Source organism: Hoplias malabaricus, chromosome 10 (assembly GCF_029633855.1).
Source record: "Hoplias malabaricus isolate fHopMal1 chromosome 10, fHopMal1.hap1, whole genome shotgun sequence".
Lineage (NCBI taxonomy): Eukaryota > Metazoa > Chordata > Actinopteri > Characiformes > Erythrinidae > Hoplias > Hoplias malabaricus.
Genome location: NC_089809.1, coordinates 15,067,310 through 15,092,362, shown reverse-complemented (window position 1 = coordinate 15,092,362; position 25,053 = coordinate 15,067,310). Strand labels below are relative to the sequence as shown.

General features: G+C 36.7%; 1 protein-coding gene across 3 annotated transcripts in view; it reads left to right on the top strand.

Moving 5' to 3' along the window:
* The window catches only part of nck1b (NCK adaptor protein 1b), a 55,586-nt gene that overhangs the window by 8,074 nt on the left and 22,459 nt on the right, over window positions 1–25,053 (top strand). Inside the window, exons 2-3 of one of the 3 annotated variants that reach the window (XM_066683219.1) lie at window positions 23,721–23,901; window positions 24,661–24,765. The exons of the other annotated variants lie outside the window; for them this stretch is intronic. The gene's annotated coding sequence lies outside the window, so the exon portion shown is untranslated. The remainder of the gene's footprint in view (window positions 1–23,720; window positions 23,902–24,660; window positions 24,766–25,053) is intronic. 3 annotated transcript variants of the gene reach the window in all.

The following is a 25,053-nucleotide window of genomic DNA, read 5'->3' as shown; positions in this document are numbered from 1 at the left end:
GGGGTGGGTCTGGGCTTCAGACTTCACTGTTTAGCCTTCTGGAGGTGTTGTGGGCTTAATTCAGCAAAACACTGAAGAGGGGAGGTGCCTACCTGATGACCACTGTGAAGAGCTAGTGATGCAGTTGGTGGTTTGGATACTCATGTGATGGGCTCAATTAGTAACAGCAGATGTTAAGGGTAGCTGGTTGCTGATCAGCAACCTTAGGTTGTAGCTGGAGGATTGGAACAATAGAAATTATGTGGCTGCTGGTAGGAAGAGCATGGGTTGAGCCCTATGTGAAGCTCTAAAGATGGATTGGCATAAGATATTTTACATCTTGTGTATGATGATAATTTTTCAAATTCACTCACACCTACTAATTTTGTAGAAAAACATTCTTATACAAACACAGTGGCACAGCAGGTAGTGTCGCAGTCACACAGCTCCAGGGACCTGGAGGTTGTGGGTTCGAGTCCCGCTCCGGGTGACTGTCTGTGAGGAGTTTGGTGTGTGTTCTCCTGTGTCCGCGTGGGTTCCTCTGGGTGCTCTGGTTTCCTCACACAGTCTAAAAACACGTTGGTAGGTGGATTGGTGACTTGTAGATTGGCGAAAGTGTTCATACTAGTGAGTGTGTGTGTTTCCCTGTGAAGGACTAGCGCCCCCTTCAGGGTGTAATCCTGCCTTGTGCCCAATGATTCCAGGTAGGCTCTGGACCTGTTTGGCACCATACTATTACTACAACAGCAACAACAACTAATAATAGTAATTAGTAATAATGCCTTTCAGAGCACCCAAAGAAACAGCATTTATTGGAATTTCTGGGGGATGCTTTTCAGCTGGGACACCATGGTGGTGCAACATGTAGTGTCGCTAACATACAGCTCCATGGTTCTGGGGTTGTGGGGTTTAAAGCCCGTGTGTGTGTATGATGCCTAGTGTTAGCATCACACTCGGGGTGCATCTCAAAGCTAGACTGCAGTCTCAGAAAGAGGGTCCTCAGTAAAACAATATTAAGTAATCATTTGAAAGACACTGGCTTTTGCGGTTGTGTCAGGAAACTTAATTTTTTTAAGATATGTAGCTGTGATATAGGATGTAGCTGTGCTAAGTATAGTAAGGCAATTCATGTGGTAAGACAAACCACAAGTGTACTTGGTTTCTCTTCGTTTTATAAATTCAAGTGAAGGCTGCGTTTCTCTGATATTTTTGAAGGAATGTCTACATTGGAACAGTGTTCTGTGATGTAACACCACCCCACTGATCATGCTATTTACTCCCTCAGTTCTTACGATTAGGACATCTTTTTGCATTTTATCTGTGTATTAGCCATGTTTGAAGAAGAGGATCAGAAAAAAAAAAAAAAAAAAAAAATATATATATATTTATATATATATATATATATCACTCTACTAAGATATATATTTCTAAAACAACATTCTTGTGGCTATCTGAAATCAAGTACTGTCCGCATGTTACATTATTGTTAAATGTCTTATGTTATTACAGGGAATTAAGTTATTTGAAATTCAGAGGCAGGCCCGTTGTGTGACATCTGTGTTTACAAAAAGCTAAATTTTCCTCATACACATGAGAACAGTGACAAAGCCATTTTCAAATATCTCCACCTTGGAGAGCATTTGGACAGGAGGCCAAAACGCAGACAAAAACATTTTAGTTTAGAAAAATATCCATCTCTGTGTGAATGGGGTCTTAAATATGTTGTTATCATACTCTGAAATAAGATGAGCATTACTTGTCATTTTTAAACAGAGGGTCTGTGTTGATCTGTTTTCCATTTCTAACCCTGCAACAGAAATGCAGAGAACAACCCATTTCCCTATTTTGTAAATTATCAACAGTACCAGACAATGTAGATTTAATTTGTTTTTCTTTTCTTTTCTTTTCTTTTCTTCCAACATATCAAAACACAAATACAAGTAATATTGGAATCGGATATATTTTGATTTTAGTTCCCTATAAATTAATATTTTATTTCTTCATACCTAACAGGAAGATAAGACGCATAAGTGTCACATAAACATAACGGTTCTACTGCGGTTTCGCAAATTTACTTGTATTAGCCTTGGAACACCCTCTCCAGACACCCATGCCCCCGAAATGCATATAAAGCTTAGCATATTTTGCATCATCCTTGACCATATTTTTAATTAAATCCTGAAACGGGTCAAGTATGCGTATCGTTAATCTACCAGCAGAATAATTTCCTCCTTAAATAGATGGTGCTATTAGTGTTTAAAAACGGCTGATTCTGACTAAAATCTGCAGCCCAGCCCATAATTAGCCACACGCAGGAATGAAAAAGCTCATTATTTTAATTTATATTTGTTTATATTATTTTTTTGTATTTAGTTTAATTCTGTTGTAGAAAAGAGTTTGTTTTCCTTAAATCAATGCTATGTATATAGTTCAAAATATGGAAATGGGTCATTCTCTGTTTTTCTATTGCAGGATTAGAAATGGAAAACCAATTAACAAAAGGTACACAGGCTACAGCGCTTCTCTGAAGTGAATTTTCCTCTAAAGGTGCTGATGGGATGGGAGAAAAATAACAGTAAATATTTTTAGACATTTTCAGTCTTGCCAAGCTGCCTCAACAATTGAGTAGGGATCTCTGTAGGAGTATGTTTAAGGTATTGCAGAATTGCAACAGACTACTTGCATACATAACATGATAAAAAATTTGGTCTGAACAGAGATCTGTAGGTTTTGAGAAAGACCTTGTGTGTGTGTGTGTTTTCTCTTGGGTGTATTATGTGGCTCATGTAGCTTGTAGATGGTGAACAGTCAAGTTTCTGTAATTATTGTAATACTGACAGGTCTCTCCACAACCTTTCATTAAGCATAGGGAGTGGGAGAGAGAGGGAGACACACACACACACACACACATTCACATTTAGTTTGAGGCCCCAAATCTGGCTAAGTGAAGAGGCAGAGGCAAGCAAGAGGGATGAGAGCAGCTATTTATACCAGGCCATTTCCTGGTGCCCCCCCCCACCAAACACACATCGCTTACACATGCAAACACAGAGAGAGAATATGAGTTAGAGAGCGAGAGACCCCAAAAACACAAGTTTAAAATCTGCATGACTATTACACAGGCTGTCTGCTATTCAGCTCCCAACATGGAAAAAAAATTCCACATTCAATTCATGATTCTTTATTCCATTCTGTTTTTGTCATTTGTCTTATTCTCTAATATTTTGTCTTTTACCTTTCCATTGTTTTTATTTTTATTTATTTATTTATTTATTGCTTAAAATTGCCTTGCTGTGAAATAACCATTACACAAATGGTAGGGTCAGTCTCATTTTTTTTTTCTTTTATCTTTATTACATTTCCCGTTTTTACTTATATATCCCTTTTTTTCCTCTAATTTTACTTTTTTTTTCCTCTTTTGCTCCATCTACAGGCCAGCTCAAGTGACACACTCCTCATTTTTTTCCTCTCACTCTCTCACTTTTCTTGCTCTCCCTCCTCTTGTAATGTGAGCTCTGCATTCTGTCCCAAAAAACCTGTTGATTAGGACACCACAGTGACGTGGCAGTTATGTTCTCTCTCTCTCTCTCTCTCTCTCTCTCTCTCTGTGTCTCTCTCTATATCTGTCACTGTCTGTGTCTGTCTCATTTCTCACAGGAATCAAAATAATACAAGATACTGAAATTTCATTGGCCTTGGAATTTAAACTAGGATTTGGGTTTGGGTACTTTATATCAGTGGAAATTGGTTCAATATTTTGGAAAACTGGTGGAACATTTGCTGAAGTGAGTGGTAATAATGGAAGGAAGGTTACGAAAGCAGAAGTTGTGTGGTTGTAGGGAACTGATTAGCTACTAAGCAGTTTCAACTACTTCACCCAGCTCCTGTTTCACTTCTGTTTCTCAGTGGTAATACATGATCATGCGGTCATAATGTAATGGAGAGGACGAAAATAGGAAAAGATCATGTTGATGTTTTTAATTTTTTTTTCTTAAATGGGGCATATCTCTTTTTAAACAGGTTAGAATACGTCTAAAGGTTATACAAAAATGTTCATGAAATTCTTTGCACAACATCACTCTCTCATAAAGAGATATCACCAGCTTTATTCTTGCTAGCTGTAAACATTCATTCATTCATTCTTTCAGTCGTTGTCTGTTACTGCTTATCCAGTTCAGGGTCGTGGTGGGTCCGGAGCCTACCTAGAATTTTTGGGCACGAGGCAGGAACACACCCCGGAGGGGGAGCCACTCTTCACAGGGCAACACACACACACACACACACACACATTCACTCCAGTCCTGGGCGGTATTACAAAAATTCTATGTCACAGTATTTTTCAATATTTTTATTATTATTTTTTTATTTTTTATTTATTTATTTTTTTAACATTCATAAAGTGATAACCACATTGATTGTGAGAAGTATTGCTGCAGTAGAGTTGTTAAGAATACCCTACTCCACTGTCATAAGAATTGTACATTGTACAAAAAAAAAATCCACATTTGTATTATATGTAATAGTGAATTAAAATTAGTGAAGAAATTATAAGGCATGCAGTTGCAGTGAAAATGCAGAACCTTTTATTTAGCACGTTTTACAGACAACTTTAAAATTCTAGGCAAATTTTCACAACTTTTTAAAACCTGCTACACTCTGCTAATGTTATCAATCTCTCACCAGTTTTTTTTGTTTATTTGTTTGAGAAAATTTTACCTTCATTAATTTACAACATATTTAAAAAAATAAGATGTATTAAGATATAAAGTAGCCAGGGCTGCGAATATCTTCCCAGTCTCAAATATCTTCATTAACTAACAATAGTTCAACAAATAAATAATAACAATATTCATAAATAGAAATAATGTGCAATTCCCAGCAATAATACTATTGATATTTTAGCTCAACAGCATTTTCAGTAAGGGTTTGTTTGGTCTGAGTCTAAGCTTTTAAAGCCAAAGTACCTCCAGACAACAGACACGGCTCCATTTTTTTGGCAAAAGTTCTTCTGAGTCATCATCTTCTACTTTAATGTCTGGTACAACTTCTGGTTCAAAACTTCCCTGTCCATTTTCACCATTCTCAACAACTCCATTAATACTTGCGCTCTGTTTCATGTGTGTTTAGCGGTGCAGCAGTGAAAAGCGTGCCCTGTGAAATTTACCACCATGCTACATTCTGGACACGGTTAGGCTTTTTAAACCTGGTGGCTGGTATGTGAAAAATTCATATCATAACAAAAATAAAAACCAGTTTTTGGTGCAAACCGCTATACTGCCTAGTACCAGATGTAAAAAAAGAAAAAGAAAACAAGCTGTCCTAGTGATACTGCGTATGTGTTGATTGAATGATAAAAATTGGTTAATTATGCATGCAAGATTTTTTTTGCTGCTGAACCAGGTTTAATTGGAAAGTCAGCAAGATTTAAAATTAAATCTGCTAATTTATTTCTTGCCACTTTTGGTCCCATAAGCAGAACCTCTGTTTTTTTACTGTTTAGGTGGAGGAAGTTATGCAACATCCAGCCTTTCACGTCTTTTACACATTCCTCTATTTTCTTCAGTCTGTCATCGGGCTTCGCTGAAATATACAATTGTGTGTCGTCTGCGTAACAGTGGAAGTTTATCTCATGGTTTCTTTTAACTGTGCCTAACGGTAACATCCATCCATTATCTGTAACCACTTATCCAATTTAGGGTCGCGGGGGGTCCAGAGCCTACCTGGAATCATCGGGCGCAAGGCGGGAATACACCCTGGAGGGGACGCCAGTCCTTCACAGGGCAACACAGACACACACACATTCACTCACACACTCACACCTACGGACACTTTCGAGTCGCCAATCCACCTGCAACGTGTGTTTTTTGGACTGTGGGAGGAAACCCACGCGGACTAACGGTAACATGTATAATGTAAATAATAATGGTCCTAAATGGAGCCTTGTGGAATTCCAAATCTTACTGTAGAATAATTCTAAGATAAATAATTTACATTTACAAATGGACAATGTACTGTTAAGTAAGATTTGAACCATGATAGGGCTGTCCCTGTAATTCTAATGTCCCTGTTTTTCTAGAGCTGTCTCAGTGCTATGATGTGGCCTTAATTCAGATTGGAATTTTTCATATATATATATATATGATATATATGATATAGATATGAACTAAGTTGTTGGGCCACGGCTTTTTCTAAGATCTTGGATAGAAATGGCAGATTAGAAATAGGCCTGTAATTAGACAGCATCAAGATTTGGTTTCTTGATTGGCCTTAGATGACCCTTTTTAGATGACCCTTAGATGGCCCAAGCTAAGGGTTTAAAAGCTTTGGGTACATGACCGAAGTTAAGGGATGAGTTTACTATAGTTAAGAGTATTGATAATGGTAGTACTTCTTTGAGAAATTTACTAGGAATTGCATCAAGTGTGCATGTTGTACTGGTTCCAGAGGTGATAATCTTCTCTAGTTCTAACTGTGGGAGTGGGTAAAAGTCTTTCTTTTACAATTAAGTTATGTTTTATATCAGCCACATCAGATGACAACCAGGTTGGATTTAATACTGTGGGTTGAGTTTGTTGTCTAATGTTTCGATTTTATTATTAAATTTAAAAAGTCCATTAAAACTTCACTGGTGAGAGTTACCAGAATTCTATAAGGCTGTCCTTCCAGGCAGTGTGAAACACTTCCAGCTTGGTTGACTGCCATTTCCGCTTTAGTTTCTGTGCTGTTTGTTTTAAGGTACTGTTTTTGTCATTGTACCATGGGGCAAGCTTTTTCTCTCATACTCATACTCATACTTTTTCATTTAAGTGGGGCCACATTTTCTACATTCGATCGATAGGTATTTTCCAAGTAGTCAGCTCCATTGGATCTGATGGAGTGGGAACTGTGGTTGATAGTTCTGGGAGGTTTTCTATAAATTGTAGGGCAGTAGATGGTTTAATTGTATGCTCTGTAGAATAGCGAGGGGATGTACATATATTATGGCTAAGACGTAGCTCATATGAAATTAGGTAATGGTGGAGATTGCTGAGGTTTGCAGTAAGATATTAATTTTGTCTATGTTAAGACCTAGTGTCAAAACTAATTCTAAGTGGGACTACAGTAGTGTGTAGGCCCTGTTACATTTTGAGTAATACCAACAGAGTCTAGGATTGAAGGAAATGCCTTTTTTTTGTGGGTTCTAATAAATGAATTTTCAAATCTTCTACGATTATAACTTTATCACTGCACACAGCTTGATTTGCAGCGAAATAGCTGAATTCTTGTAGCCATCCTGAATATGGCCCTGGTGGTCTGTAAATGTTACATAATAAATATGCTTTCTTTTATAATATTTGTATCTTAAAATTACAGCTTCAAAGTCATTGTGATCCTTCACTGACCTGTAATAAGGAAAATAGAGTACCTCTGTCATTGCTATTCTGGGCTAAGCACTGCAGAAATTGAACTATGTATAATTTTGTGGAGGGTAGAAAGCCTCCTCCATCCTCCCAATTTTTCAGTGTACTGTAAAATGAGTTATTTGTACAGAAAACATTTTTTTTTTGTGTCATGATCTAGGTATTGCTTTTGCTATGTGTAGTTCACATTTACAGTACTGTTGTGAAATCAATTCAAACACACACACACAAATTAACCTACAGAAATGTATACACATAATGACAATGTTTTACTTTTGAATTACAACAATAATGTGTTACTTTGGTGGTACTTTAGCCATTACCACCAAACGGTCATCAACGCTATAAAACTTTGATGTCATTAAAGCTTATCTCGAACTAACACTGCAAACATCATGAAAGTGCAGTATTAGTTCAACAAGAATGCATCCATTTTATGTCTCTTACCCTTTAGGCCAGTATGTAAAATTCTGTCTAGTATGCTTCTGAAGTTGTATAGTCTAGTTCTTACAGAGTTCAGCCTTGGGGAAAAATAATGTCACCTCAAACAATGTCACCTAAGGGCACAATGGTTGTGTGCTTTCAACAGCAGTTTCTGCCTTTGGCCTTTATGCATCAAGATTTCCCCCCGACGTCCACCACTGACTGAATCTTTTCAAGATATTATCAAATCAAATTAGACAAAATGTATTTGTATAGGGTATTTTTACAACTGATGTTGTCACAAAGCAGCTTCACAGAATTCCGGTAAGACAAAGTTTTGACATGAAATGTAAAAATGTAAAGAATGTAAAAATCCCCAGGTGAGCAAGCCAGGGGTTACAATAGCAAGGAAAATCTCCCTCAGAGATGAAGAAGAAACCTTGGGAGGAACACAAGGGGGGGACCTATCCTCTGCTGGTCAGGTCCCCCCTTATGAACTGTAGATGATGAAAGACCTAAATTCTTTGCAGACGTGCACTCAGAAGCATTGGCTTTGAACTGACTGATAATTCTCTAACCAGGTTTGACACAAAGTGGTAAAAAACGACACATTATTGCTTGCAGAGACCAAGACTTTGATGGATGCTGCTTTATAATTTTATTTTTTTTAAGCTTTTTAAAGTTTTTTGTCTATATTTTGGCCTCCCATCCAAACAAGAACTATGTCTTAAGTCACTGAAAATTTTTGTTTTCGAAAACATTCTCCAAAATTGTCACTGATCTTGTGTGGATGAGGGAGACTCAGCTTTTTGGTGATGCCTGTTTCTGACTGAAATTCTCCTCTTACCCTATATAGTGACTTACACAAGTCATAAAACTGCCATGTATATATGCAGATATACGATACCCACATATGAATGATTATTAATGATGTTTTAGGTATTAGAAATGTATAATGCATTATTAAGATGTAGATTAAAAGACTATTTGGTTTGTCCATGGAAACAATGAAAATGTTTTCTTTTGTACTTTATCAGTATAGTAAATTTCAAGGAATTTAACTAATTACAGTTTTTAATTTTCAATTTGGGCAGCACGGTGGCGCAGCAGGTAGTGTCGCAGTCACACAGCTCCAGGGACCTGGATTCCTGCTCCGGGTGACTGTCTGTGAGGAGTTGGTGTGTTCTCCCCGTGTCCGCGTGGGTTTCCTTCGGGTGCTCCGGTTTCCTCCCACAGTCCAAAAACACACGTTAGTAGGTGGATTGGCGACTCAAAAGTGTCCGTAGGGGTGTGTGTGTGTCTGTGTTGCCCTGTGAAGGACTGGCGCCCCCTCCAGGGTGTATTCCCGCCTTGCGCCCAATAATTCCAGGTAGGCTCTGGACCCACCGTGACCCTGAATTGGATAAGCAGTTTCAGATAATGAATGAATGAATGAATTTTCAATTTGAAAAGCATCTCTTCTTCCAGCTTCTCTGGAAATGTGGTTTGTATATCAGTTTTGTATGTAGGCAATGTATTCAGGTAATGTCAGGTAATGTGTTGGCCTGGGCCATAATACTACATTTTATATTAAATGTTTTATTTTTGAGGTAAAAAATATTATAATTTCTATGTGTCTGTTTTTCATTATCTGGGCAGGAATATCCAAATGTAAATTTACACAAGTTTATTGAAATATTTCCTTGATGATTTGAGTACTTTGCATTCTGTGCATATATATATATATATATATATATATATATTATTTTTCTGATAAATATTTTCATTAAAAAATTTCCAACTCAGAATTATTTTCTTTTAAAACTGCTACAATGTTACAAAGTTTTATATTATGATCATTTTCTGTATCTCTGTATAGAGTGGTCTTTTATGGTCAGTGGAGCTGAGGAAATGGACAATGAGTGAATATGTGAATATGTATTATGGCTGATTGGTATGTGTTTGTGAATACAAACGAGAATGTATTAATTTCTTTCAGTGATTCACGTGTGGTGTTCTCCCTCTGTCCGTTTGTTTTTCCTTCAGTGTCCACTCCACAGTCAGTCCAAAAACACGTTTGTAGGTGAATTGATTACTCAGAAGTGTCCATGGGTGTGATTGAATATGTATGTTGCCCTGCGAGGGATTGGTGCCCCCTTCAGGGTGTGTATGGAATAAGTACAACTTAATCATCTACGATTATTATAGATTATGATACAGTTATATTCCCTAACTAAAGGTACTCAAAACTTTATTTTTCTTAACCAGTTAGTAGCAATTAAGCTGTAAATTGTCACCTAATTTCTTGAAGGCGAATTTGCTGCTCTCCAGTCTGTTGGTTTGTATGAAACAGGTCTGAGTTTTTTTTTACAAAATCCCAGTGTTTGTAATTGGATAAAACAACAAAGTTTACTTATATTGTCTGACTTAGCTGCCACTTTCGTCACATACATAAAGAATATTGCCCAGCTCTCCTAAATCCCAGTGTCCTCTGTTTTTTCCTATAGCTGGAATATTTCCATGCTTCTGGCTGATTAATTGATTGATAAGTTTATAGACAACTGTTTCTTAAATGAGTGACTGTATTGTGAAGTGTTCACAATAAAGTCACAAAGTCTTAAATATTGAAACAATCTTAGTTCAATAAAATAACATCTCTCTTTGAAAGTCTCTTTTGTTGTGTATTATATTGCCATAGGTCATGCCTATAAAAGCAACAACTAGGGATTATTCTCTCCTATTCTTCCCAACTCTCTCGCTCCTTCCACCCCCATCCCACATGATTGGTGGAGTGTAAGCAGACTGGCAGGTCTATCTCCTCAACTATTTGACTAATTATTATCATGTGAACCATGAAAAAGCTATGTATCCCAACTGTACAACTTATTTACAAAATAGTGATATTTCATACTACGTTTTACCAGCACTTGGCTAGGTTTCAACTGTGCCCTTATTTGTTTCTGTCCCTCTTCACCCTCTCCATTGTGTGCATTGTGATCTCTCTGGAAGCATACAGTGTACTGGACACTATGTGGTTAGTTGGAGTATGTATTGTAGGGGTGGTGATGTCCTGGTGACTGGTGTCATATTGTTTTAGGAGCCTGGGTTCTGTCTGTATATTATGTCATGATAAAGCCATTGTATCTACCCTCACTTCCTGGGAGATTTATCTCTGTCGCTTACAAATGAGCTGATATTTGGATTGTAACAATGGCAACTTCTGCATAAGGCAAATAAAAGAAGACTGCAAACATTCATCGCTTGTTTCTTTTGGCATCACAATTTTTCCTCCATGGCTTTCAAATTGACTTGACTTTTATATTCTTTAAGCAGTGCCACATGAATTTGGGGTAAGATATTGATTATTATTACAGCCTTTCAGCTGATTTGTGGTCATTGGTCCAATACCAGCCACTGGATCAGTGATATTTATAAAACTTTTATTACAATAAAATATAACTATACATTTCATGAATATTATCTAGTGAAACAACTGATCCAGTGGCTGGTATTGGGCCAATAACCGCAAATAATCAGTTGAAAGGCTTGATACGACACTGGAAAGAAAAGATTTTTATTATAAGTCTCAGTTGTTTCAGTGAAATCCATCAATAAAAGAAAAATAAAATAAATGAATAATATACTTTTGTTAGGGATCTAATTATGTCTTATCACAGACCTTAAACTTTAATGGTCATAGCAATTGGTACAGATTGTGAATTGTTTGCTTTTGTACAGTTCAGAACTTATTTCAGAGAGTGTAACATCATCACCTGCCTGGAATAAGCCCACAGAGTTGGGTGAAGGATTGTAGAGGAAGAATCCATTGTCTGGTCTGATGTGGATCTCAGCCTTACAACAAAAGATTGAACAGGGATAAATCAATAATTAAGAGAATTGAGGGCTCTACCTTTGACCCAAAATATTTAGTTGGGACTGACTTAGGAAGAGATGCTTAGTTTTAATCCTGATAATTCCTTGAGCCCATATGTCATATGACTTTTGTCAAAATGTCTTGACAAATTTATATTTTTGGCCAATTAGATCATGTTATTTTATCACACTGAAATCTGTAGTGGGTTGTAGTAATCAGTGGAACAAGTTTTTGAGATTCTCTGATATAAGGCCATCAGAACATTACCCTTGAATTACCCCAATGGAAGCTGTCCAGATTAATTTTTGTAGATTTATGGCTGTATAGCATGGACATTTTGAAAGTTAGTTTTGTTTAAATGAAGTCAGCATGTGACAGAAGCCTAAATATTCAAAGGAAAAGAAAGTCTGATAAATCACACATGATTTTTACACAATTTTCCTTGTAGTGTGGAAAATAGAAGAGTAAGCCAGTGCTATGTGAGAATATAAAACTAAAGTGAGGAAACAAATCATTCAGTGGCTGAATGTTTTTCACTACAAGAGGTTTTAACTCATTTAACTTATTTTTTAGTACAATCAAAGAGTACTAATGCATACTAATACAAATATTAATTATTTTATGCAGTTGTGGAACACAGGAAAAATATTTGTCTGTATTCCACTACTTCATGAAACTTATAATACTTTAAACAAAGTAAGAACCCCCCACTTTTTTGTTCTTTTTTTCAGTTTTGTCATTTGTAGTTCACTCAGCAATGGACTAAGCCTAAAAGGAGGTAGATGACTTTTCATATTTCTAGAACTTTAGGATTTTAGGATTTCTGGGCTGGAATCATAACATGAAATCAAATTTCCGTTACAAGCTTGTCATATGTTAAATTTCCCTATAATTACAATCTAGTTTCTATAATTAAATAATATTGTGGTAAACAATTTAAAGGAGCAATATTTAATATATTCACTGTAATAAATCATAAAATGACCAGTATGTGTCATCAGAGATTAAGGAAATATGGAAGCACTGGCATCTCTCACAGCAGCGGTCAGTGTGTTCTACTTTTTGGAGTGTCACATTAAGGCAAAAAAATCAGACTGGAGTTGCTTCGGCCAGTTAATATGAACATAGTATACAATGGTATAACTAGACCCATGCTATACTCTGGCACATACCCCAGTAGAATGTTGTGCTGAACATAATGACTCAATTTACAAATAATGAACGGAAACGTGACCGATGTTTATTCTTGAGCAACTGAATGCCGTTCACGTTTATGGCATGACATCATCAAAAGACAGCCAAGCATGGCTAGTGCTAGTGGCATTGAGCATTTGAATCAGTTTTTTGAGAACTTGTGCATTGACTCAGATGGGGAAAAAACACATTTTTGTGCAGATTGTATCCGCCTAGTTTTTTTATTTATTAAATTTTTTTTAATTAAATTTTTTTCCCCTCCTCTCGAACAAGTCCGGATATTAGCCACTTCTGTATTGAATTTAAAATGACACATTGAGCAGAAGCATCAAAGCAGGCTTGTGGAATACATGCCAATTTTTGAAGTCACGGTAATGGAAGTACAGATGTCCCAATTCATTATAATAAATTCATGTTGTGGTATTGAACTGCTGCATAAGTAAATGTTGTCTGAATTAAATGTTCATATACAGTATAATTTCTCATTTTTAGCATAATATGATACATTGTTTAGGTGTTAAAACATATTCTCAATCTCAACATTGGTATAGACCATTGTTAGTGAACGTGGTATGTGATAATATTTTTATTTTGGGATTAGCAATGATTTTGGGCTGTTGCTGGATGGGTAGAAAGTGGTTCTACTGAAAATGAATAGCATACTGAAAATTATTTTTTGAGGGGAAAAAAACAAATGAATGTGAACTAGTTCAAATTTTTTTAATTTTCTATTTTATTTTTTCATCTATGAACCTGAACTAGTTCATTCATTCATTCATTCATTGTCTGTAACCGCTTATCCAGTTTAGGGCCGCGGTGGGTCTGGAGCCTAATCCGAATCACTGGGTGCAAAGCAGGATTACACCCTGTAGGGTGCACCAGTGCTTCACAGTGAGACACACTTACACCTATGGACACTTTTGAGTTGCCAATCCACCTACCAACGTGTGTTTTGTGGGAGGAAACAGGAGGACCTGGAGGAAACCCACGCAGACACAGGGAGAACAAACCAAAGTCCTCACAGGCAGTCACCCGGAATGGGACTTGAACCCACAACCTCTAGGTCCCTGAAGCGGTGTGACTGTGACATTACCTGTTGTGTGCCACCGTGCCACCCTGAATTAGTTCATTTAAAGTAATATGAGCTGAATTTTGAACTAGTTCATTGTAAATGTGAACTGCCACAACAGGGTTGCTGTGTCCCACTAAAATCACAGAGATAAAAGTCAACTTTATCTTGGATTTCTAAGCAGAGTTACAAGACACAGTACACAAATTCACAGAGAAAATAATGATAAGATCAGTACCGCCCAAATTCTAATGAGCGTGTTCATTTAAAGACTGATGTTTCTGAATCTTTCAGTTGTAGACAATGCCAAATTAACTTATGAGCTGCTGAGTAAAGTGATGTTTTTCAAATTTGTGCCCAATGAGTCAGACGAAACATGGATGCACTTATGGCAAACGGGGCAAAACATAGAAGATTTATACAGTTTCTGTTTTTATTTGTTCAAGAAATACACATAAACAGAATGAATGCAATTAATTAAAATGTTTTTAGTCTTCCTTATTTCTTCCTTTGTTCTTATCCATGGAAGAGTAACGCCCACTTTAGTTAAATCACTTAAGCTATTTAGTGTTTAACAGACTTTTATTACATGATGCATATTTGAGCCCCTCCTACTGAGTGGCAAGCATATTGTACTGCACCCCAGTACAATGTGGTCCTGGTAGCCTATGTCAGATGGTTCTTGAAATGCATGAATTACTAATGGTGTATTTTGGGCCGGTTTAATTGAACTCTGGTTTGTTTGGGCAGGTGTGAAAGAATTAATCACGCTAGGATGTGGACCAAAATAACTACACTGATACCCTCGGGGTGTTGCCTAACAAACTCTGCGGCTCATTTCTAATGAGAACATGATCCGAACACAATCTGACCCAGGACGGTGCTAAATGGCTCCAGTAGCCAGGGATGTTTTGGTTGCTTGGATTTTCCCTGTGTAAAAATAAACCAAACACTCCAAAATTACAAACTACTTAACCGATTCTCAGGGGAAAAAAAACCTACAGGCTTGTAAAGCAGTCAATTTACTAATCTTGATTATTAAAAAATGAATGATAATAGAACAAAATGCATTTCTAAAAAAACATTTTGGATTTTCTAATCCAACAAGCAGGGTCTCTCTTTCTGAAATGATGCTTTCTTTTTCTAAAACGTCTGTCAAAATGTAGTATCATAGAAGTTACTTAGTGACTTTGTTTCCCATGAAAATGATGTGGCCAACTTTTTTTTTTTTTTTCTTTTAAACATTTCCAGACATTGTAGCAGACCTTGTCACCATAGCTGTTTAAAGTCCCTACTGTCTGCCTTATGGCTGCTTTTGTTTTAAACAGAGTTTAAGAGCATTTCTTGCCACTTTTCAGGGTGGGATTTTTTTTCATTCGCTGAGTGGTCACCATAGCAACAGGCCGCCATGATGCTGAAAGGATGTGGTGAGATGCTTTAGAATCTGTCACTCTCTGTTAGTCATACTCATAATCCCTCCCTCCCCCTCTCTGTTTCAGTCTTTCTGCCGTTCCCGCATTCTTTCAATCTTTGTCTTTCAGTCGTTTTTGTTGCTACCACATGCAGTGGCAGCACAGCAGCAGGAAGAAGCCAGAAAGGGGATGGGAGTTGTTGTGGTGAGTGTTGCAACATTGAGAACACAGCTGTAGACCTCATTTGTTTTGGTTTGCAGAAGCACAGTCTTTTCCCTTCTGTGTGTGCAGCCAGTTCAGCAGTGGTTCTCTGAAAGGAGAGGCTGGTAGAACATGCATACTGGATGATTGGCATGTATTTGAACTGAGCACATGTTAGAGTCAGGGTAAGGTGGCCAGTTTGTATGGATAAGACGTCAACTTATCTGACCCCCTGAGCCTTATTAGTGATGCTGAGGCCCTTAGATAAGGTAGGAGGCTTCCTTTAGCTATGGTTGTACTGAGATTCATCATTATTAATTTCTTATACTTAATAATTTGAGTTGATGTGTCCCCATTGTAGCTCTGAGAATCCCACTACTGAGTGAAGTTTACATGCTTGATTCCGTGCTTAGTTTGCTTGGGTTTTATCTCAGAAAATGAATTTGCATATTGTCCAAATATTTACTAATCAATTTTCAAAGCTTTTTCAATTAATCACATAGTTTTGCCCACCCGTTGTAAATAATATTCTAATATAAGTATTGCTAGTAATAATAGTCACAGAAGTAATGTTAGTGTAATATTTGAAGACCTCTGACCAATAAGCTATTTAGAAGCTGCTGTATAAGATTTGGTGAAATGATTTTTGATATCCTGTGCACATGCACAAATCCAAATCCTAAGCACTGAAGGCATTTACATGCATATAATAATCTGATAACTGTACAAAATAAGATTTTGTGGGTAATCAGATCAACGTGTTTGCATATACTGGGAATTCAGATAATAGAAAAAAAATAAGGAGTTAACATGAGTCCAGCCATAATCTAATGTCTGCTTTGCAACAGGCAATAATATCACAGAAAGACCTGATGTAAACTTCCTTTTTGAGTTTTTTTTGTGAGGATGGACCACTTTACCAGCAAGTGTGTGTGTGTGTGTGTTTGTGTGTTTTTTTTAATGATTTTCAAAATTATGCCATGCTAACCTTCCTCTATACTGCTGGTGAAAGAGCACTGAAGGGAGGTGTATGTTTCTTTAACTATGTATGAATGGAGCACTTTCAGACCTCACAGTGAAACATCTTTGGTGTAGCAGAAATGGGTCTTGAAACAGCTGGAGACAGGAGATATGCTGCACAGGAAACACATTTCGAATTGGTTCTTTTCTTTTTTAAAATATGATTAAGACAGACAAAATGTAATAGAATACGTTAGCAGTAGATAATCATTTGTTGGAATCTAAATGTAGTAAAATTTCTTAAAATGACTAGAGATTTTTATATCAAGAGCCAGATACAATGAGTGATGAATACATCAGCTGTTGTCTCAACAGCAGCCTTTGCGTTAACTTTCTGTTGACAACCTGTGAAGTAAGGTGGCTGTCAAAAATTGGAAAAAAAAAACTTGGGCAAATGCAATGCTTGTTACTACAGTAATCAATGCAGTTTAGAGCCCTGTGATATTTCTGTGTGTGTCTCTGGAATGATGTAGATTTTAAGTTGGAGTATGATTACTAGTACAAAACGTGAGGATTTAACATCGGTACCTGACCTCACTAATGTTTTCATGGGTGCCTGACATCAATGATAATTTTTATTGTATATTTATTTTTAACCAAAGGCATGTCTTTACCTTAATAATCATGCCTGGATATTCTTTGCTTCCCCTTTATGACCCTTGTGCTCTTATGTAATTTATAATGCAAAAATGCCTTGTGAGAGATGCTTTGTCAAATATTTTGGTTTAGGTTTTTTATTTTTATTATCTTATTATCTTTATTATCTTATTTGTACAATTACTTATGCATAAAATAACATTGGGCGGAAAAATTATATCAGGGCCAAGTCTGTTTGAAATGCGTAATGAAGCAGTGATTTGAGTGTGCAAGGTTTTTTTTTTTTGTTTTTTTTTTTAAATTGCAAACTAAAATTTCTAACAAACTATTACTATTAACAAACGTACAAAGACAAGATTGCCAATGTTTTACTTACACATTTCATAGTGTGTTGTAAATATTGAACTAAATTTGATAACTGCAACATCCTCCTAAACAAAAAAAGAACATTTTAAATGAATTAAAAGATTCATTAATTCATTAAGTAATTAATTACTTTTGATACAACCCCTCCATACAGTGACAGATGTTGGTTTTTCATCTGTTGGCACAGAAAAAATTTTCCCACAAACAAGCTTAAACATGGACTCCTCTTACCACAGCATGTTTCCACTGATTTTACGGATCATCTGAGATAAATCTTTAGTGTTACAGGCATATCATTGTTTTATTTGCCTTCCAAAAAATTAAGCCAGTCAGCCAATACATTGCAAAACTATTGTTTGTAGATTTGTCATTTTAATAAATGTTCAACTGATTGCTTATCCAATTCAGGGTCACGTTAGGTCCGGAGCCTACCCGGAATCACTGGGTGCAAGACTGAAACACACATTGGAAGGGGTGCCATTTTTTTGAAGAGCGACACACTCTAACTTTCACTCACATACTCAAACCTATGGAAACATTTGAGTAGCCAATCCACCTACCAACATGTGTTTTTGGACTGTGAGAAGAAACCGGGTGAAACCCATGCAGACACAGGGAGGACACAGAATAAACATATCAGAGAATATTGTTATCAGAGAATAATGCATTTTCCTAAAGAGACAACTTTTTCTATGGTGTTTGTAGGAAGAGAACACCCAGATAGAGATTGCTACAAAAGACATTGGGATATATGAATGTTAGTGTGTGCTGTGCTCTGTTGTTTTGAGGTTATATATGAAGTTATTCTGTGGGAGTATGTGGCTTTTTGGCCAAGCCTGTAGCCTAGAGGGAGTGTTCCTGTTGCTTCTTCCTTCTGGAGTAAATCAGTTCCTTGTTAGTGAGCAGTGATGTTGTTAATGTTGCCTCCCAGCATTCATTAATTGGTGTAGGCTTAAAGTTGCAGAGAGGTATGCCAAACACATGTCAGCAGTAGATGTGTGCATGCACATGCACAGATGTGCGCGCGCACACACACACACACACACACACATATATATATATATATATATTCATTCTATTATTGGTTAGATTAATGTGTGCGCACAAGGTGCTTCAGAGTGCATAACTCAGTGCAGCACACCCACCATGACGAAACAACATGCCCTCTTTAACCATGTCAGTATGACATACCCACTGAAATCATAACTGTTTAGCTCTTGAAAGGCACATAAAATAAACTACTCATTGAGCAATGGAAAACCTGAAACGCTATGGGAAGTGAGCAGAAACTGCTGTGGGATAAACACATAAATAGAGGTGGGATTTGAAAAAGAAAATGTTGTAGGGCACAATTGTTGATTGCTTTGCTTTTGATGTAAATATAAATTATGAAATTTAAGCATCAATTCAAATGATAAACATTTTGGGACATTTAAATTAGATTGTTAAATTTATTAAATTAGACTTTGTAATTGTCAACTATAAGCTTCTAACCAGCTTTATGTATCTACCAAACCAACCTCTGTTCTCCCTCAGTGCTCTCCCTCAGTCTTCAGGATATACGTATATGGATGATAATTATTTAAAACTCAATGGTAGTAAAACAGAGGTACTCCTCGTTGGGTCTAAATCTACATTTTCAAACAATAGTTTCTGTTCTCTTTCTATCGCTGGAACAAGTTGCATAGTTGCATGTTTCTGCACAGTTGAAGAGCCTTGGTGTTTTTCTGGATAGTACACTTTCTTTCTCCACTTTTATATAATTAAATTTCCATATGGCTTATTTTCATCTTCGAAACATTTCTAGACTTCGGTTTTAACTTAACATTCAACTGAAGTTTTAGTGATGTAACCAATGCGCTGGTTACATCACGCATTGGCTACTGTAATGCAATCTTTACTGGCATTCCCAATAAACTTATTCAGCAGCTACAGGTCATTCAGAACTCCGCAGTACGGGTTATTACACATATTTGTTGATCAAGCATTTTACACCTCTGTTGATTCAGCTGCACTGGTACCCTGTGTCATAGCGGATTAATTTTAAAATATTATTACTGACATTTAAAGCACTTCATCATCTTTCTCTTGCCTACCTTACAGATCTCCTTAAAATCTACACTCCATCTCGTTCTTTCCACTCGTCATCAACAAGTCTTTTGATGCTACCAGCCATCAGTCTTAGCACAGTGGGTGCAAGAGCCTTCTCCTATGCTGCACCCAAACTTTGGAACACACTTGCCCCTGATATCTGTGCACTAAATTCACATACAGAATTTAAAACTGGTCTTAAAACATATCTTTTTAAACTGTCTTACTCATCTTAATTTGATCTATATTGCTGACTTTTAGTGTTAGATTAATTCTGTTATTTGGTGCTTTGCTTAATGCAGTTAAATACAAAAGTCTGCTCAAATCATATAAAACACAGTATGTTGATTTCTAAGTACAAAATGATTCACCTAGTTACATTAGACATCTAGACACTACAGGAAACACATTGGTGAAAAATGAGGCATTGATATAAAATGTACCAAATGTGGCTTAGGCCCCATAAACATTTTCTTTATAGTTTGAATTTAGAAAATAAATGCTAATTGTTCAGTATATGACACACAATTTCATTAGAGAAGGTATACCTATATAATGCAGTAAATTTTAAAAAATAAAAAACTAATGCGTGTTTTAATATTTGCTTGAGGGGCTGTCTGAAGGTCTTATTCAAATTGAATTTTAATTGACTATAATAGACTCCAGCTTTCTAAGTGACTGGTGTAAGCATGGCCTGTTGATCACCTCTGCTCTCTGGCATTTTAATTTTATGGCCTCTTATTCCTTCTCTGTATTACTCATTCAAATTTACACCCTGGCTCTGAGGAGGCTGGTGTGCAGACAAACTTTGTTCATTTTGTTTTGCAGTCTGACATCAAAATGATTACGTATCGGACTTTGTTGCTGGCTGTTTTTTTTTTTTAATGATTTTTCCTAAGTGCTTCTTTGATCTCATCGTTGTTTGGCATTGGGTTTGTTGTTGGAGAACTGGTCATATAATGAAAACAAAATCAAAGCAAGACTCTGTTAATGGTTCTTAATCTTTTCCATGCCATGTATTGGGCTTGCAGCACAAACAATGCTAAACATCCTGTTTGCAGGTAATAATTTATTAATTAAAACTGATTTTGGAAAAACTGATGTCACTAAGGCATGTGTCAATACAGGCCTCACTTCTGATATTTTCACGGTATTGTAAAATAAATACATGAAGAAAAAAATGGAAATAATGATGCTTAGGAATAAAACCATTAGGCATTGTTGTACTGTAAACGTATTTGTAAACAAGTAAAATATTGTTATAAATTAAATACATAAGTTAAATGAATTACTTTCTTGATCAATGACTGAGCACTGACTGTGGCTGAAGTTTATGGACCAGCACTGAAATCCCATGAAAGATTTCTCCCATGAGGAGAAAACTGGCGTGGATTTTCACTATTAGCCTTACACTTGACTAAATGTAACATGACAGTAACTTTTAAAGCCCATGGGAACACATTATGTTGTAATTCAATATAACAGAATTTTCCCATGGGCTTTTCAGATCTCAACTCTCATTAGACCTCTCTGAGAATGGCATGGGTGTGGTCTTAATATTCTAATTAAGGTACCTGACTGACAGCTTGCCATCACTGGCAAACAAAGTTGTTTACACTAACAAGGCAGTGCATACAGCTTTGAGACAGTGGCACTGCGTTTAAATATTAATTTAGTTTAGTCAACACCTGCAGATAAAAATGTTTGTGTATTGTCTTCTTTTCTCTGGAAGTCATCTTCCTCATATATAGAGCTTAAGAATTTTGTCAGCAAATTCTGACCATGGAAATTCTTTCCATATTGCTGAAATTGAAAGAGATGATTGCCTTGATTGGTCAGGGTAAACATGAAGTAAGCTTTACCAATTTTAGAACCGCCCATTCTACATCAAGAGGAGAGCAATGCTGTTGAAATGCAGCAGACATTTATTAGTCTTTGGGAAGATAGTCCTAAGAATGAACTTTTTCAGGCCCTGAGGATTGTATATTATATAGATTACAAACAGAGTGGTATATTTCAAGCATTTATTTCTTTTAATGTTCATGATAATGGCTTCCAGCCAAATAATTAAACCGAAAAGTCGTTATCTTAAAATTAGAAAATCAGAATATTATATAAGACCAATTTAAAAAAAAAAAAAAAGATTTTTATTACAGAAATGTTGGCCTACTGAAAAGTATATACAGTATATGCACTTAATACTTGGTCGGGCTACTTTTACATGAAGTACTGCATCAATGCAACGTGGCATGGAGGTGGCACTGCTGAGGTGTTATGGAAGCCCAGGTTGCTTTGATAGCAGTCTGAATTTTTGTTTCTCTCATCTTCCTCTTGACAATACCCTATAGATTCTCTATGCAGAGGGAAGCATTAAGTGCTCTAAAATTTCCTGGTAGATGACTGCACTGATTTTGGACTTGACACAGTGGACAGTTGTTTCTACAATTTTATGGGACAAAATCTCATTACACTTATTATTTTTAGCAACCCTGTAGTGTTTCCATTTTTCTGTCCAGATGCTGAAAACGTAGCATATTGAGGTTGAAAGATACAAGCTTAAATTTTACAGTACACATTTTTGAGCTTATACACTTTCAGTATTGCTTAGGAGTACAGCTTTACAAAAATTCTAATGTTTCTTGCTAATAATTAAAATGTTGTTATGTACAGGACAATTAAGAGTAAACATATCTATGTATTATATATAGCTTTATTACATATGGTGTCCCTTATGCAGAGTTATAATTAAATTATTTCTAAAGAAATCATCTATAGGTAGAGTGATATGTCACATTCCGTCTTACTCAAGTGTGAGAGTCCAGAATTAAAAGACAAAACGGATGAGATGTCTGCATTAGTCCTGCAATAGTGTGCCACCCTTTAAGATAAGTCTGTTCTTCCTTTGACATCTTCCTGACCTATTTTTTTTTTTGAAAATGGACAAACTCTAAGAGTGTAAATTGTATTTTGAGAGTTAGTGCTGCTGGTGGCCCATCGAAAGAATAGTATTGGAATTTTAGATATGTTGAGATGCTTTTTTTTGGCATTTGGTGTTTTGTATACATTTACCATAACAGGAAATCCTGTGTAAGGGAGACTGATATTTTGCGTAAGTCGAGTTCCTAATGCTAAGATGTCTTTTTATTTTTTTTCCCCCTTCCCAGATCTTCTTTGATGTGGCTCATCTTTGGAACTACCAGCTTTAATGCAGCATAGGCAAAAACCTTTGATTCTTTCTGAACCCTTTAACCTTTTCTTATTTTAAAAAGAAACATATAACCTGGAACAGAACTCAGCATGATTCTGCACTGCAAATTCACCAGTGTTAAAGGCGTAGTTCAGAATTGTAATCAAAAGACACTTTTTATAAATTTCAGATGTTGTTTCCTCAGCATTCGCTGGTTCTCCAGTCTGTTTGCATGCACAAAACCGTTCTAATGTGTTTACAAAGCCCCAGTGTCTGTAAATGAATGAAAAAAAAAACCAAACTGGCTTGGTCCAGTATGCTAGTTTTTCTCCGTCTCTCTCTGCTCATGGCAGAGGCATCTGGAGTTGTTTTAAACAATGGAGAGCACTCCAAACATTGAAAAGCATGAACCAAAATGAGGATTGCTCTATTCCTGCTCTGTAGGTGGGTAATATTGACTTAGTTTTGCTGTTTTAGATCACTTAAGGTGGAAATGTGTCCAAATTCGGGAGACGGCTAACTACATTACCAAAAGTGCTACAAAACTAAACAACTCTAGTTGCAAACAAGATTCTGTGGTAAGTCAAACAGTGAATAAAAACTTACAGACAGGTTAAACTTCAGTAACGTACAAGCACCAGTCTTTATTCTCCCTCAAACATACTGTTCTACCTTAAAAGACACAGCGCTTAGAGCTGCATTTCACCACAGTCATAGACGTTCTCTTTGAATCAACATTATTTGTGTTAAATTGACACTAATAATATTGATTTAACACTGGTGAACTTGCTGTGTAAATAACATACAAATTCTTTTTCTTTGTTAATCGTTTATTTCCCCAACTTACGTTAATTAGAATCAGGGTTAAGTGGCCAGCATTTCACATTACAATAACAGACCAATCAACCTGATTTCTCTTTCTCTCAAGATTCAGATTGGGGCTCTGTGCCATGGCCTAATGGTTTCAGAAGAGGGCTTAGGACTGAAAGGTCATCAATTCAATTCTTGCAGTGAAGGAACTGTCCTCCTCCTTTAATCCACCGCTGAGAAGCCCTTGAGCCAGACACCAAACCCACAACTGCTCCCCAGGCACCGGGGACACTCTGGATGTATGTTCATAGCCTCTAGTGCACTAGTGTGTGTGTGCATGTATGTGTGTGTTCACTGTCACAGATGGGTTAAATGCGGAAGACACATTTCGTTGTATGTTGTGCAACAATGACAAATAATGGCACGTTACATTACAAGTGTTCTCAATTTATTTTGAAAATTTTACAGAGGAGGAGGAAGTGCATCACACCTCTCTCTCCCTCTCTCTTTTATATATATATATATATATATATATATATATATATATATATATATATATAATGTGTGTGTGTGTGTGTGTGTGTATAAAACACAATGGAATTATATTTATCTTAGTAGTGTCTATTCATTAAAATGTAATCAACAATAAAGTACATGATTCAGGGAGAGATTTAGCACCAGATACAGAAGCTGAAAAAAATTAGCAGTACAGCACAGCTCGTGGCTCAAATCTTAAGCAATTAAGCAAGGTAGTAGACGAAATAGGTGCAAAATGGGTGTTTTTTGTGTGTGTGTGCCCATGAGTGAGAGACACACACAGGAGCAGATACAGAGTAGATTTGCACAATAAAATGTAAATAATAGAAAATGAAGAGTGCTTGTTTTCTGCAATTGTTCATGAGACTTATGCTTTAAGGAAAAACGCTTTTCTGCAGTCTGAATGTATTAACCATCATTTGGCTGAAGCGTCTACCTGAAGGGAGGAGCTGAAACCAGTGATGACCTGTTTGTGGCATGGTCAGTGATGATTTTGTCTGTTCACTTCCTGGTTCTTTTAGTGTGCAGGTCATGCAGGCATGCTGACACCAGGGGTATTTTCAACAGATTGTCTAATACCCTGTGAATTGTGATTGGCTGGCGTTTGGTTGCAGAGTTAAGCGTGGGTAAGTTATGATGTACATCGTCAGCACAGGCATTCTTTGTTGGTGGTCCTGAGGTTGAAGTCACACATTAGCTTCCCAGTGTCTGTGGTTCTCAAGAACGTGCACTTGCACAGCCATCACAGTCTACTTGATTGAAACCCACTTTCATTTCAGGACTTTTAGAGAGCTGTGTGTGGAGGAGCAGTTAGTTGTGTACAGTGAGTAGTGCAGTGAGGACAGCACACATCCTTGAGAGGGCGCCAGTGCTGATTATGTAAGCTTCTCTTGAAAGTTTTTCCCAGCCTCACC